Below are 13,586 nucleotides of genomic sequence, written 5' to 3'. Positions count from 1 at the left end.
GGGGGGGGGGAGGGAAGAGCACCCCCCAAGAAAGTCTACCCCCCCCCCCCCCCATTTCCCCGTCCTCACCCCGGAGAAAAAATTTGAAAAAAAAAACACTGTGTCCGACACACCACAATGTATTTCCATTTTGAAAAAGGACAAAAATATTCGTTTTTGAAAAGCCATAGCATTTTTTTTTTACATATTTTATTCTCATATGCCACGCTTAATATGAAATGTCTGAAGACCACAATTTTATAATGTGCTTCTTCATAAAAATAATGCTAATAAAAACATTTCTAAAAACATAGGCCTACATTAAACTCTTCCCTATAACACCCCCCCCCCCTCCCCTCCGCCAACTTACCACCCTTTATTCGTGAGAGAACCAAAAGTAACTTGTTTATATTCAAAAGTTGAACCCAGACAAAACGGAGCCAAATATTCTTATCAAAATAAATGAGCAAAGAGAAAATTTGGCGCATTTCGTAATGAAAATAAAGTTTGCATTCAACCCGATTCAGTGAAAATGAGCTGCTCTTAATGTACCGTTTAATCGTTGTAGTATTGTTTAAATACATCACTTTTAATGTTTAATGTTAAATGAATGTTAGACTTGTATTCTCTTGAATATGAGAGAGGCTGAAACTGAAACTTAATGCGGGCTTTTGAGCCCCATTCCCCGACCCATTCCTTGGCCCATTCCCTATCTTATCATGTGCATCTCTTTGTCACGTGCTAAAGTGATCTAGTCCTCTCTTCATTCCCTTCCCCTTCCCCATTCCCTTCCACACTACCTTTCCCATTCCCTACCTTATTCTCAGCTTCATTCCCGGTCACATTCTCTGCTTTAGTCCATTCCCTTCCCCATTCCCTGCACCATTCTCTGTCCCATTATCTGCTTCATTCCCTTTCCTTTCCCTATATCCTTCCCCATTCCTTGCCACATTCCCTTCCTATTCCCTGCCCATTCCCTGCACCAGACCAGACTCAATACAATTTCATTTTCTGTAATATCATCTTGAGTTCTGACACGCCTATTATCAGAACACTAATTATAATTACTCAACAATGCACTTAATTATTCATGCCGTTTGATCTTATTCTATTCTCGCTCAGCCTTTAATCTTTATTTTAAACAAATATACATTGCTTTGGTTTTCAAATTACGTATGCTTTTGTTGTTTGTTTATTTATTTGTTTGTTTGAAAACAAATCTTTAGCGAATTCATTTTGAGACTGCTAAATTTGGACAAAGACTGTGTAAGAATTGTAATTGGACCAATGGAGTAACCATACCTCTATATGGTTCTTTCTAAATGGATTTTAGCCAAGCAATGATAATTATAATAATAACATGATTTAATTTACATTTCTATACAGGAGTTAACTTAGCCAATGTACTAGTCGGTTTGTAAGCAGCAGTTGGTTTTTATAAATGAGATTATGTCAAAAATAATGGTTTGTATACAGTTTCTTTCAGGCGCTCCCACCCCGCATCCACTCCCCAGAAGCACGTTCAGTGCCTCCACCCCACCCTAGCTCCCCCCTCCCCACCCCCATCCAACGAAAAAGAAAACATAATTTAGATAGAAAATATATACTTTAACCAGTGTCAGAACCCCCCCCCCCCCACACACACAAGAAAGTGTCAAGTGCCCCCCCCCCCTCACCTAAAAAAATGAATGAAAGATACACTATTTGAGACACTGCAGGAGACAGTATGACGTAGCCTGAGATCCATTATGCTGTCTGCAGTAGAAAACTCATCCCTCGGTTCACTTGCCCTCCTGAAGCTAAAAGCCACTAATTAGCCTATTCCCAATTAGCTTATTCCCAATTAACCTATTCCCGTGCGGCCGACGCCCTATCTATTCTACACTGACAGTGACAAGCTGCTCTTGTGGTGGTCAGATAGAGACCAGGAGATCGAGTACTGGTTGACCCCCCCCCCCCCACCCCCTCCTGAGACAAAAACCTTGGGAGGGAGGTCGTCAAATAATAATGGCGGACATCGCTTCCTGAAAAAATGGGTGGAGGATATTAGTTGAGGGGTGGGGGATGTCATCCATGAACGATATCACACTCCTAGGGGCAGGGGAAGGGTTGGCTTGGACTTTTTTGACAATGAATGACGAAAAAGAGGGGTGGAGGTTAATAAAGTTTGGCGACACTTTTTGTATTTTAAGCAGTAAGAACACATTTTTTTTACATTATTTCGCATTTTTAAAACAACCTGTCTTAATTTCTAATAACATTTGATCAATATAAATAATGACCAAGCTTATTCAATAATATTTTAGATAGATGTTTTAAAAAGATAAAAATGCATTTTAATGGAGGCGGAGGGGGTAGATTGAGGTGACGTTATTCTGAAGGGGAGGGGAGCGTCTGACTTTGTCAGGATGGTAAGTGATGGGGAGAGATGGATTAGGCAAAATAGTTTTTAAAAGCGTGATATAGTTTTATGGATGAACCCTCACTGCGATACAATATGTAGGGTAACCAAAGATCGACAAATAAAACCACAATACATGCGATACATAAACATGACAAGCCTAGCATTTTCATAAAGGTAAAGGGCAAATAACAAGTCTAGCCGTATGTCAACACTTTAGAGTTGCGTCCCCCATGAAGAAACTCTAAAACTGGCTTGGCGCGACTCTGTTTAAAATAGCGTACATCAAAGTTTGGTAAAACATGGACCTTTCTTGTGATATATGATGCAAGCTTTTATTATATTTACTTAATGCTTTAACATAGAGCTCATCTTGTGAAGCTACGAGCAAATAATTCAAGCGTCTTCCTAAACTGCATGTAGAATATGTTTTAGATCTCTCTAGTTGGTCACTTATCCAGTAGGTAGCCAATGTTTAGTCTTAGCTCTAAGCTTGTCATAGGGCCAAATGTAACAGGAAGAAAATAAGAAATGTAGTAAGTTATTGGGAGATATACAATCAACTAATAGGAAGAAAATAAGGAATGTAGTAAGTTATTGGGAGATATACAATCAAGTAATAGGAAGGAAATGAGGAATGAAGAAAGTTATTGGGAGATATACAATCAAGTAATAGGAAGAAAATAAGAAATGAAGAAAGTTATTGGGAGATATACAATTAAATAATAGGAAGGATATTAGGATACAATTACTTGTCGAAACTGAATAAAATTTGATTTGTAAAAAGTAATTTATAAGATTATCTTTTTTTATTTAATGTCTTCAGCATTCTGTTTGTGCATTGTGCATTGGTCTTTGAGTGAATTATCCGTTGCGCCGTGTTTGTTTGCGCATTTTCATAGTGCGCATTTTTTTAGAGTGTGCATTTTTCCGTTCTGCGTTTGTTTTTTGGGGATCCATTGTGACGTAGCATCGATTGTAATTTTTTGTATTACTAAAAAGGTGTTACATCACGTCCCACTTAAAGACAAACATCTTGACAGACATTTTGAAAAGGAAAATAACATTACTGCGAAACTGTAAAAAAAAAAAAACCTGACCAATTAACATCAATGTATAACATACAATGACTAAAACACAACTCGTGAATCCATATTTTAAATCTCGTACATTTTTTAAACACAAAATGTAAAATTTTTTATCTCTCTAAGCTCCAGGCTTTAAAGTCTGTAAAACTATGGAGTTCCTATAAAAGGGTCTTTAAAGTACTGACTCTTGTTTTACTCTGTTCTCCCTGATTAGTCTATGACATCCGTTATTTGCTTTTGGATGTTGTTTTTTTTTCTTGTCTGCAAATCAAATCCAAGAGCAATATCAGTTTTTGTCTGTTTCTGTTTCTTTTGTTGATATCTTTATTTACTGACGTCATAATAATAAAATGTGAGCTCTCCTTTAAAGAAGTTCTCAATGTCTACGTAACTTCCTCACGGCGAATTCTCTATGATCATACTGCGCAGGATTCTGTCCATGTTGGAAAAGTTGACCATGGGGAAGTTGTTCCTGTTCCTGCGGGTGTAGTACGTCCGGTCGATGGTGGGGTAGATGTACCGGCTGTCGTAGTACACTCGCTGGCTGTCCGGCTTCTTCAGCTTCGTGCCGAACTTGTGGCCTAGCGGCAAGGTGAAGGCCGTCGACGGCTTGTGTGTCCGGAGCAGAACTGGATGCATAGCGTCCGCTGGAAGCAGAAAAAAATATCGTTGAAAATATCATCGTTAAAATCACTATCTTTGAAAATATCATCGTTAAAATCATTATCTTTGAAAATATCATCGTTAAAATCATTATGTTTGAAAAGAATGATTGCAAAATGTCAAGATCGAAAAATATAATTTCGGTTTAAACAATGATAAGATTAAGAATATTACATGGTTGAAAAAAAAAAGACGATTCCAAATTGTCATTGTACAAAAAAAAATTCAATGTTGATAAGTATGGTTTTAAAAAATCAAAGTTGAAAAATATAACTACAAATTCAACGAAATCAAAATTTAAAAACAAGGTAATTAAAAAGTCTAGTGACAATTTTAGCGCAATTTCCTTATGTTATCTAAAAATAGCTCTGTCGTAGCGTAAATCAAGAGCAGGGTTAGTAAAACCATTGGTTAGTTATTAAAACGTTTTTTATTAATTTTTTTCAGTATTTTACATGTTTTATTTACAATAGAGTTACATGACTAAAAACCATTGCGCGCCTACTGAACGTGATGGCGCAGCCATGGAACGCGATGGCGCAGCTATTGAACGTGATGACGCGTGTGGTGTGGTTGGAAAAAATGCCTACTAATTCGGTCCAAATTTTAATTAATTCAAAAATTTTTTTGTGACCGAACGAAAGGATATTTTTGAAAACTTTCTTAGGCAATATTGTTCTAAATTATGACAGGAATCGATTGGTACATGTTTCAAGTCGCTTAGTGGTCTGGTTACCGAGATATGGGCCAAAAACTGCATTTTTTCGAGGTTTTTTGGCTTTTCCGGGAAATCCATGAAAGAAACCCGTAATTTTTATGGCCTATGTTCATCCTCGTAACTTGCTTAACATAATTGCTTTTGGAACTAGTCATCGATATTGCTTCGTTGAGGAGGAGATACGACTTAAAGCCCGGACACACATTCATCCATACATTCATACATTCATCCATTCATTCATCCATCCATTCCCAGAAATGACGAGTTAATAAACGCAATTCTCCAGAATGGAAATTGCTCTAAAAATAACTAACTCTTGTCCTCTAACAACCCCAAACAAATGTTTAAGATAATTCTCAGCCAATTTCACTGCACTAATAGGTGGCTGGGCGCTTCTTGGTGTCCCGACACACAGTTTTTGTTGAGACAATATGTGTATTCCGGTAGTCACACCTATTGTTTGTAATATGCCTCAATACGTTTAGTATTGGTAGCGTATATTACCTATATCTCGAAGTCTTCCGTTATTTAATTACTGTGTTTATCTTTCCACATGAGCAATGTTGTAGATTTACGTTGAATGCTATTTCTTTCACTCTTATACCATTATGTACGCTTAATGCAGGGTTTTAATTATTATTTTGCGAAATATCAAATCCAATATCTGAAACTAATGCTTAAAAATCGGGAGGGGGGGGGGGGGGTGAAGTGAGCACAGGGGACAGAGATCGCAGAAATGCCATCAAAATGTCCAAGATTAAATTAGTTTAGTTAAAATGGTGGAGTCAGACATTCCTGAAATTGAAAGTGTTAAAACATGAAGACAACATATTATGTCCATATTTCTACGTCTACCCCAGTCATTTTTATTGTTTTATTTAATTTAATTTTTTTTTATTTTGTTAAGAAAAAAGATCAAAACAAAAGAATGTGTAGCCACACATAATGAACATGTTTTTTGTCTCAGATACGTAATTTACGTCCATTTGTCTTGCCATGTTCGATTTTGTATTACAGTTTTCATCACCGGCTTGTGAGGACCGATCAGAGGGAAAGGGGGAGGGGGTACATATGTCTCCGGGCGCCGACCTTAGGGGGCGCCAAAATGGGTTGGAAAAACAAATTATAAATAGTTTGAGGGGGGTGCAAATCGACAGTTTGGGGGAGGGGTGCAAAAATTGAAAGTTTGAGGGGGGGGGGGGGGGGGTTAAGTAGAGCTGAAAAAAAATTGGGATTACCGAGAATTAAAATGATACAAATTTTAAGCAATCGGAAAAGTTATGTTATTACAATGAGACACATCAAAGCAAACATTCTTCCCTTTCAAACATCTACATCTATACAGTCCTCAAACAGTTTTTTTTATTATTAATTCAATTGTTTTAAACATTTAAATCAGTAATAATAATTTATTTGATAGATTTTACACATCATCAAAGACATGAACAATGAACATCATTTGCATATATAATAATCAAAGGCAGAAAATAAAATGGCATAAGAACTAGACTAAAATAAGGTGTGCAAACTAGGTTTCTCTTGACTGCTTAGTTTGCTGTGCTGCGGAGTCAAAAGTTCACATTGTAGCCACCCATGGACAGAAATAGAAACGACCGTGGGAGAAGTGTCTCTGTAATACATATACTGATATATCATTCCAAAACTTCCATGACATAAAATTGACCCTTGGCAATGAGGGCACGCTAACTTGAAATATCCGCCAGTCTGGTTGAGTGGGGGGAAGTGTGTGTGTGTGTGGGGGGGGGGGGGGGGGGTTGAGGTGTGTATCGCTTTCTACCATTCAGGTTGTGCACTTTTATAAAACCTAGGAAACAGAAGACTGTTCTAATGTTAATTTTCTTGGGGGCTGATCGAGTGATGTTTGGCTTGAGACTGTCTAAATTAAAATTAATATTTTATTTATTTCTTTCCTATACATTTCTTTTTTCTCTGTTAAGTGAGAGTTCCCAGTCTATGTCTTAGCTTTGCTTGAAATATTTCTTTTAACTCGATGTCCGTGTATTTTGTGAAAAAATATCTGAATGTATTCCTAATTTGCCATATAGTCGATCTATAAATAGCCGTTGCTACTAGTCTGTTTTCGACTTCTGTTCTTAGTCTAGTCGTGTTAATTAAATTAAGTGTGATTGCTTTATTTGTTGTGGCTGTTTGATTGGTGGTGTTTAATATTTTCGCAAGTGTTTGCTTTGCTTTCTGTACTAATATACAATCTAAATGAATGTGTTTCTTGTATATTTTGTTTACACGTTTGACATGTTATTTTAACATTTTGATTTGACTTTGTATTTCGTGAAACTGGGGTTGTATTAAAAATCAGTCTGTATGATACTTCCCTTTCTTTTGGTGTAATGCGTTTATTATGTAGGTTTCTAAATGTATCTTAAATGTCTATTATATTTGTGTTCCCTGGCCCAACTAATTCGTGTATAAGGGTGTCGCTTGTTGTTTGATTAGGATGTCGTATATTTTTTTTTTGTGTCTTCCCCAATAATGCTTTTGTTTCCTTGGAATGTTGCTAGCGTTTCTTTATAAAAGCTGCCTATGTCATTTCCCCCATAGTGTGGTGTTATGATGTTTAATTTTAAAATGCTCTTTATGTTTAACCCAATGTAGTATTGTGCTAATGGATGATAATGTGGTTCTATCCTTATTCTATCCAGGTGTTTTAATCGGAAGGTGTTTATTTTAGTATGAATGTCGTGTAGCCCATACCTCCATTTAATTTATTTTGTATTAAGATTTTGTGGCTAATGTTTCTAATCGTGTTTTTGAAAATGAACTCTCTAATGTGCTTGTTTTTTTTTAATAAATGAGTTGGGTATTGTAGAGTTCGTCGCTATGAAAATTAACTTTTTGGAATGATATATCTGTTTACTAATGCAGCTCTGGCAAAAAATGGTTGTATTGCAGTATTGGTATTTTTCCAGATTGTGATTTATTTTATTTTTCAGTGTGGTCCAAGTTTCTTTGTCGTTTTTTGTGGGATCGCTGGTATAGGTTATTTCATAAATTCTGAGTTTGTCAGTTATTGTTAAGTCTATGTGATAGTTATCTTTACCTTACCATTCACCTATACCCATTACTTTTGATTTTTCTGCGTTTATTTTTACCCCGCTTCCTTTCCCAAAGTTGTTGAATTTTTCTATTACAGTCTGTATTGCTTTCTCTGTTTGTACTAAGAAAGTAGTGTCGTCTGCGTATGCAAGTATTTTCTTGCCTACCGTGTTTGGAATGTACAGTCCTTCAATCGAGTTGTCCTGTCTAAAGTTTTCTAGTAGGGGTTCTATGCTAAGGATGTATAGTAGGGGAGATAAAGGACAACCTTGTCTAACTGATTTCTGTATGTGAAAAGCGCTTGTAACACTGTTGTTTATTAATAAATGACTATGTGCATTGTTATATATTATTTTTATCCATGTTTTAAAATAATGTCCTAGGTTGTAAGCATCTATTGTATGATCTACTCTGTCGAAAGCTTTCTGTTGGTCGATGCTAAGAATTTCTAGTTGTGTGTCTTTCTGCGTGCTATAATGTATGATGTCTCTGATTAACTGCGTGTGGTTGTGTATGTTTCTACCTGGTATGCTATACTGCTGATCGGGGTGTATTAATTTAGATATGAAAGGTTCGAGTTTCTTAACTAATGTTTTTGTCAATATTTTATAATCACTGTTGAGTAAAGATATAGGTCTGTAATTAATATTTTTTGTCCTGTCCGTATCATTTTTGGGAATGAGTGTTATATATGCCCTGTTAAAATCTGTAGCACAATCCTCTCTTTCGTGTATGTCTTGAAATGTAGCGTGTAAAAGGAGTATCAAGTCATTTTTGAAGGTTTTATAAAATTCACTGGTTAGTCCGTCTGGTCCTGGAGCTTTATTTAGTTTTAGTCCGTCTATTGTCTTGGATATTTCCTTTTAGTAATTGGCGCGTTGATTTTGGTACAGTCATCGTTGTCTAGCCTTGTTGTGTAATTAAGATAATGTTCTTGTATTTCATAGTCTGTATCTTTCTTATTGAAGAGGTTTTGATAGTATAAAGTAAACTGACGTTTTATACTTTCCAGGTCATTTGTTATAGTCCCGTCGTCATCTGTTATGCTACATATCTGTTTACTGTTGCAGTGTATTTTTTCCAAAATTGTGTTGTAATGGGAGGGGTCTTCGTTGCCTATCATGTCTATTCTACTACGTATTAGCGCTCCCTTGTGTCTATGTGTTTGTTTTTTGTTTAATTCTGATTCTACTTTTTCAATTTTGTCCTGCGATGCATTATGACTGATTAACGTATCTAGTTGTCTGTCTAGTAGTTCTTCCATAATTTTCCTATGTTTATTTGCCTTGCTATTTTGATAGAGTATTCCCGTACCATATATTTAAAATCTTCCCAGAGCTCTAGTGCATGTGTGTTTGATGCTCTCTGTGTGAATTCTGATGCTAGCTTCCTTATTTCTGTGATGTATTCGCTATTTTCTAGAAGTGTGTTGTTGAGTTTCCAATATGTATTCTTTGTTCTGTGAATGGGGTTAAATTGTAGTTGAGCAATAACTATTTTGTGGTCTGTAAATGTAAGTGTCTGAGCGAGGTGTTTTACTTTGTTTACCGTTATACTTTCATGAGCATATATTCTGTCCAGCCTAGCTGCGCTATGATGTGTTCTGCTGTAGTACGTTGTTTCAGTGAAATGTAGTGTATTCTTGTAAGTGTCTTTTAAGATTGCATTTTCTCATATAGTTCCTTTGATCTAATGGTAACATACCATTTACGCAGTGTCCCATAGTTATACAGACCTTCAAATTCGGCTGGTGATAGGCTACATAACATACATAGCTCTCTTTTTAGTTCGTCAGCTGTGAGGGTAGCTAAAAAAAAACCCTCTTCTATGAAAGTCTCTAGAGTTTTTGGCGCATGTCCTGCCATGCCAAACTTAGGCAGGAATAACCTTTTGATGTATTTTTCCGACATAGTTGTGCGTGAGGCCCACCCGTGGCCAGACAACACACACAAGAAGTAAAAAAAGAAAAAAAGTACTTACAATGTATAAAATGTGAAAAAAAAAACACACACACACACAAGGTTCCAAATGTAAATACACACAAGTTTAAATAAGTTGAGATGAAATAAATCCAAAGTCACTAATGATGGAGTTTAAAATAAAGTATTTAGCATACGATGTGAAAGAACAGCTAAGAAAACATAAATGAAGGATTACTAACTTTAAAGTATTTAATCTAGACCAGGGGTCGGCAACCTTTTGAAGCGGAAGAGCCAAAAGTTACAATTTTCAAAATTTCCATTGTTTTAAAGAGCCACTAACATTTTTTTATTTCAAATATTTTATTTTTTTATTAAGATTATTAGTATTTGTTCACGTAGCTGGAGAGCCGCATCTTGATATCAAAAGAGCCGCATGCGGCTCGCGAGCCGCAGGTTGCCGACCCCTGATCTAGACTTATTCATTTGGTTTCAGTCTTCGTTGAAAGATTTAAATTACTTTATAAAGTTCTAAGATCTGGTTATTAATCGAGCATAGTAGGTTGGGTTCTCACATATCTATGGGCTGTGTATTTAATACGACTAACCGTTTTATATTTATACTAGAGTCAATTAATAATTTAAAAGTTCACGAAATACAACAAAATTACACAATTTTATAAAATAATACTAATTTTTTTGGTTAGAATAATTAAAAAGGAACTAGTTTTTCAATTTATTTTATTAGAAATGAATTTCTCTTTTTATATGATGACTTTGGGGAACATAGAGACTGTCTCCCTTGATTATATTATGAAATTTCTATTTTAACGGGAGATAACTACGCATTAAACAATTCTATTGTTTAAACATAGCAACGTATTGATGATGCAATGAAAAGATTTGAATTCCTTACTTTAAAAATTATGAAAAATAAATGCCAACAAAAATAAATAAATTGCATCAACCAATGCATTATGTAAATAATTATATTTTTATTACGTTGTAAGAAAAAAATAATCCGAGTTTAATGTGGTGTTTTATTATCTTAAGTATCTTTTCAAAGCTTTACAATAGATTAAACATGGTGTTCAATTACCTTAATTAAGTGTCTTTTCAGAGCTTTAAAATGGACTAAACATATACACACACACACACACACACATATATATATATATATATATATATATATATATATATATATATATATATATATATATATATATATATATATATATATATATATATGTATGAATTATGTCAAAGATTTAAAAGATTTTTTTTACGACCGTTAAATTGACAGTAATGTGAATAGGTGGTGGATCACATTTTCACTTGACTAAGGATTTTGACAATGTACGTCCTTTGGAACAGATATTTCTAACAACAGCTCACCTTTTTGGTGTAAATAACAGTAGAAAATGTATGGACAGTATTATTATGTTAAGTCGTGAAACAAGATTGAAACCGTATTTTTTGTTAATATTAAAACATGTGACAGGTTTTAAACTAGTTGTTTATTTAAACTCAAGATTTCGTATTATTTACACAGAAGAATTTTATGTTTGATTAAAATTTTCAAGGGCCTGAAATTTCCGACATTGATTGAATGTTTCATGTCAAATTGTGACCCCCAGATTGAGTTAGACCAACCATCCTATTCTTCATGTTGTTTATGTTGACGTGTATCTCCCACAGATCCAATTTTCTTGGCAACATCTTCACGTTGTATTTAGATGTATTTTTTTCCCTTAAGTTATTGAGATTAATTTAATGTCCAAGTTGATTAGATTGGCTTAAATTTAGAAAAAAAAATCATCATTCACAATCACTCACCAACGTATCTATGTTTTATATAAACATGAAATTTAACCTGTATAGTGCGGAATATAATTCTAAAACAGCGCAAATAGTTTTTGGCTTAACTTTCCCAAGCACATTTGACACCTAACTTGATGTGGTCTTTACACATTTGACACCTAACTTAATGTGGTGTTTACACGACACCTAACTTAATGTGGTGTTTACACGACACCTAACTTGATGTGGTGTTTACACGACACCTAACTTGATGTGGTGTTTACACGACACCTAACTTGATGTGGTGTTTACACGACGCCTAACTTGATGTGGTGTTTACACGACGCCTAACTTGATGTGGTGTTTACACATTTGACACCTAACTTGATGTGGTCTTTACATATTTGAACCTAAACTTTGTGTGGTGTTTACACATTTCACACCTAACTTGATGTGGTGTTTACACATTTGACACCTCACTTGATGTGGTGTTTACACGACACCTAACTTGATGTGGTGTTTACACGACGCCTAACTTGATGTGGTGTTTACACGACGCCTAACTTGATGTGGTGTTTACACGACGCCTAACTTGATGTGGTGTTTACACGACGCCTAACTTGATGTGGTGTTTACACATTTGACACATAACTTAATGTGGTGTTTACACATTTGACACCTAACTTGATGTGGTGTTTATACATTTGACGCCTAACTTGATGTGGTGTTTACACATTTGACACCTAACTTGATGTGGTGTTTACACGACACCTAACTTGATGTGGTGTTTACACATTTGACACCTAACTTGATGTGGTGTTTACACGACACCTAACTTGATGTGGTGTTTACACGACGCCTAACTTGATGTGGTGTTTACACATTTGACACCTCACTTGATGTGGTCTTTACACGACACCTAACTTGATGTGGTGTTTACACATTTGACACCTAACTTGATGTGGTGTTTATACATTTGACGCCTAACTTGATGTGGTGTTTACACATTTGACACCTAACTTGATGTGGTGTTTACACGACACCTAACTTGATGTGGTGTTTACACATTTGACACCTAACTTGATGTGGTGTTTACACGACGCCTAACTTGATGTGGTGTTTACACATTTGACACCTAACTTGATGTGGTGTTTACACATTTGACACCTAACTTGATGTGGTGTTTACACGACACCTAACTTGATGTGGTGTTTACACATTTGACACCTAACTTGATGTGGTGTTTACACGACACCTAACTTGATGTGGTGTTTACACGACGCCTAACTTGATGTGGTGTTTACACATTTGACACCTCACTTGATGTGGTCTTTACACGACACCTAACTTGATGTGGTGTTTACACATTTGACACCTAACTTGATGTGGTGTTTATACATTTGACGCCTAACTTGATGTGGTGTTTACACATTTGACACCTAACTTGATGTGGTGTTTACACGACACCTAACTTGATGTGGTGTTTACACATTTGACACCTAACTTGATGTGGTGTTTACACGACGCCTAACTTGATGTGGTGTTTACACATTTGACACCTAACTTGATGTGGTGTTTACACATTTGACACCTAACCTGATCTGGTGTTTACACGACACCTAACTTGATGTGGTGTTTACACGACACCTAACTTGATGTGGTGTTTACACATTTGACACCTCACTTGATGTGGTCTTTACACGACACCTAACTTGATGTGGTGTTTACACGACGCCTAACTTGATGTGGTGTTTACACATTTGACACCTAACTTAATGTGGTGTTTATACATTTGACGCCTAACTTGATGTGGTGTTTACACATTTGACACCTAACTTGATGTGGTGTTTACACGACACCTAACTTGATGTGGTGTTTACACATTTGACACCTAACTTGATGTGGTGTTTACACGACGCCTAACTTGATGTGGTGTTTACACA

Source organism: Physella acuta, unplaced genomic scaffold (genome assembly GCF_028476545.2).
Source record: "Physella acuta isolate Inbredline_101_S28 unplaced genomic scaffold, ASM2847654v3 ptg000291l, whole genome shotgun sequence".
NCBI lineage: Eukaryota > Metazoa > Mollusca > Gastropoda > Physidae > Physella > Physella acuta.
This window is presented reverse-complemented; position numbering follows the sequence as displayed.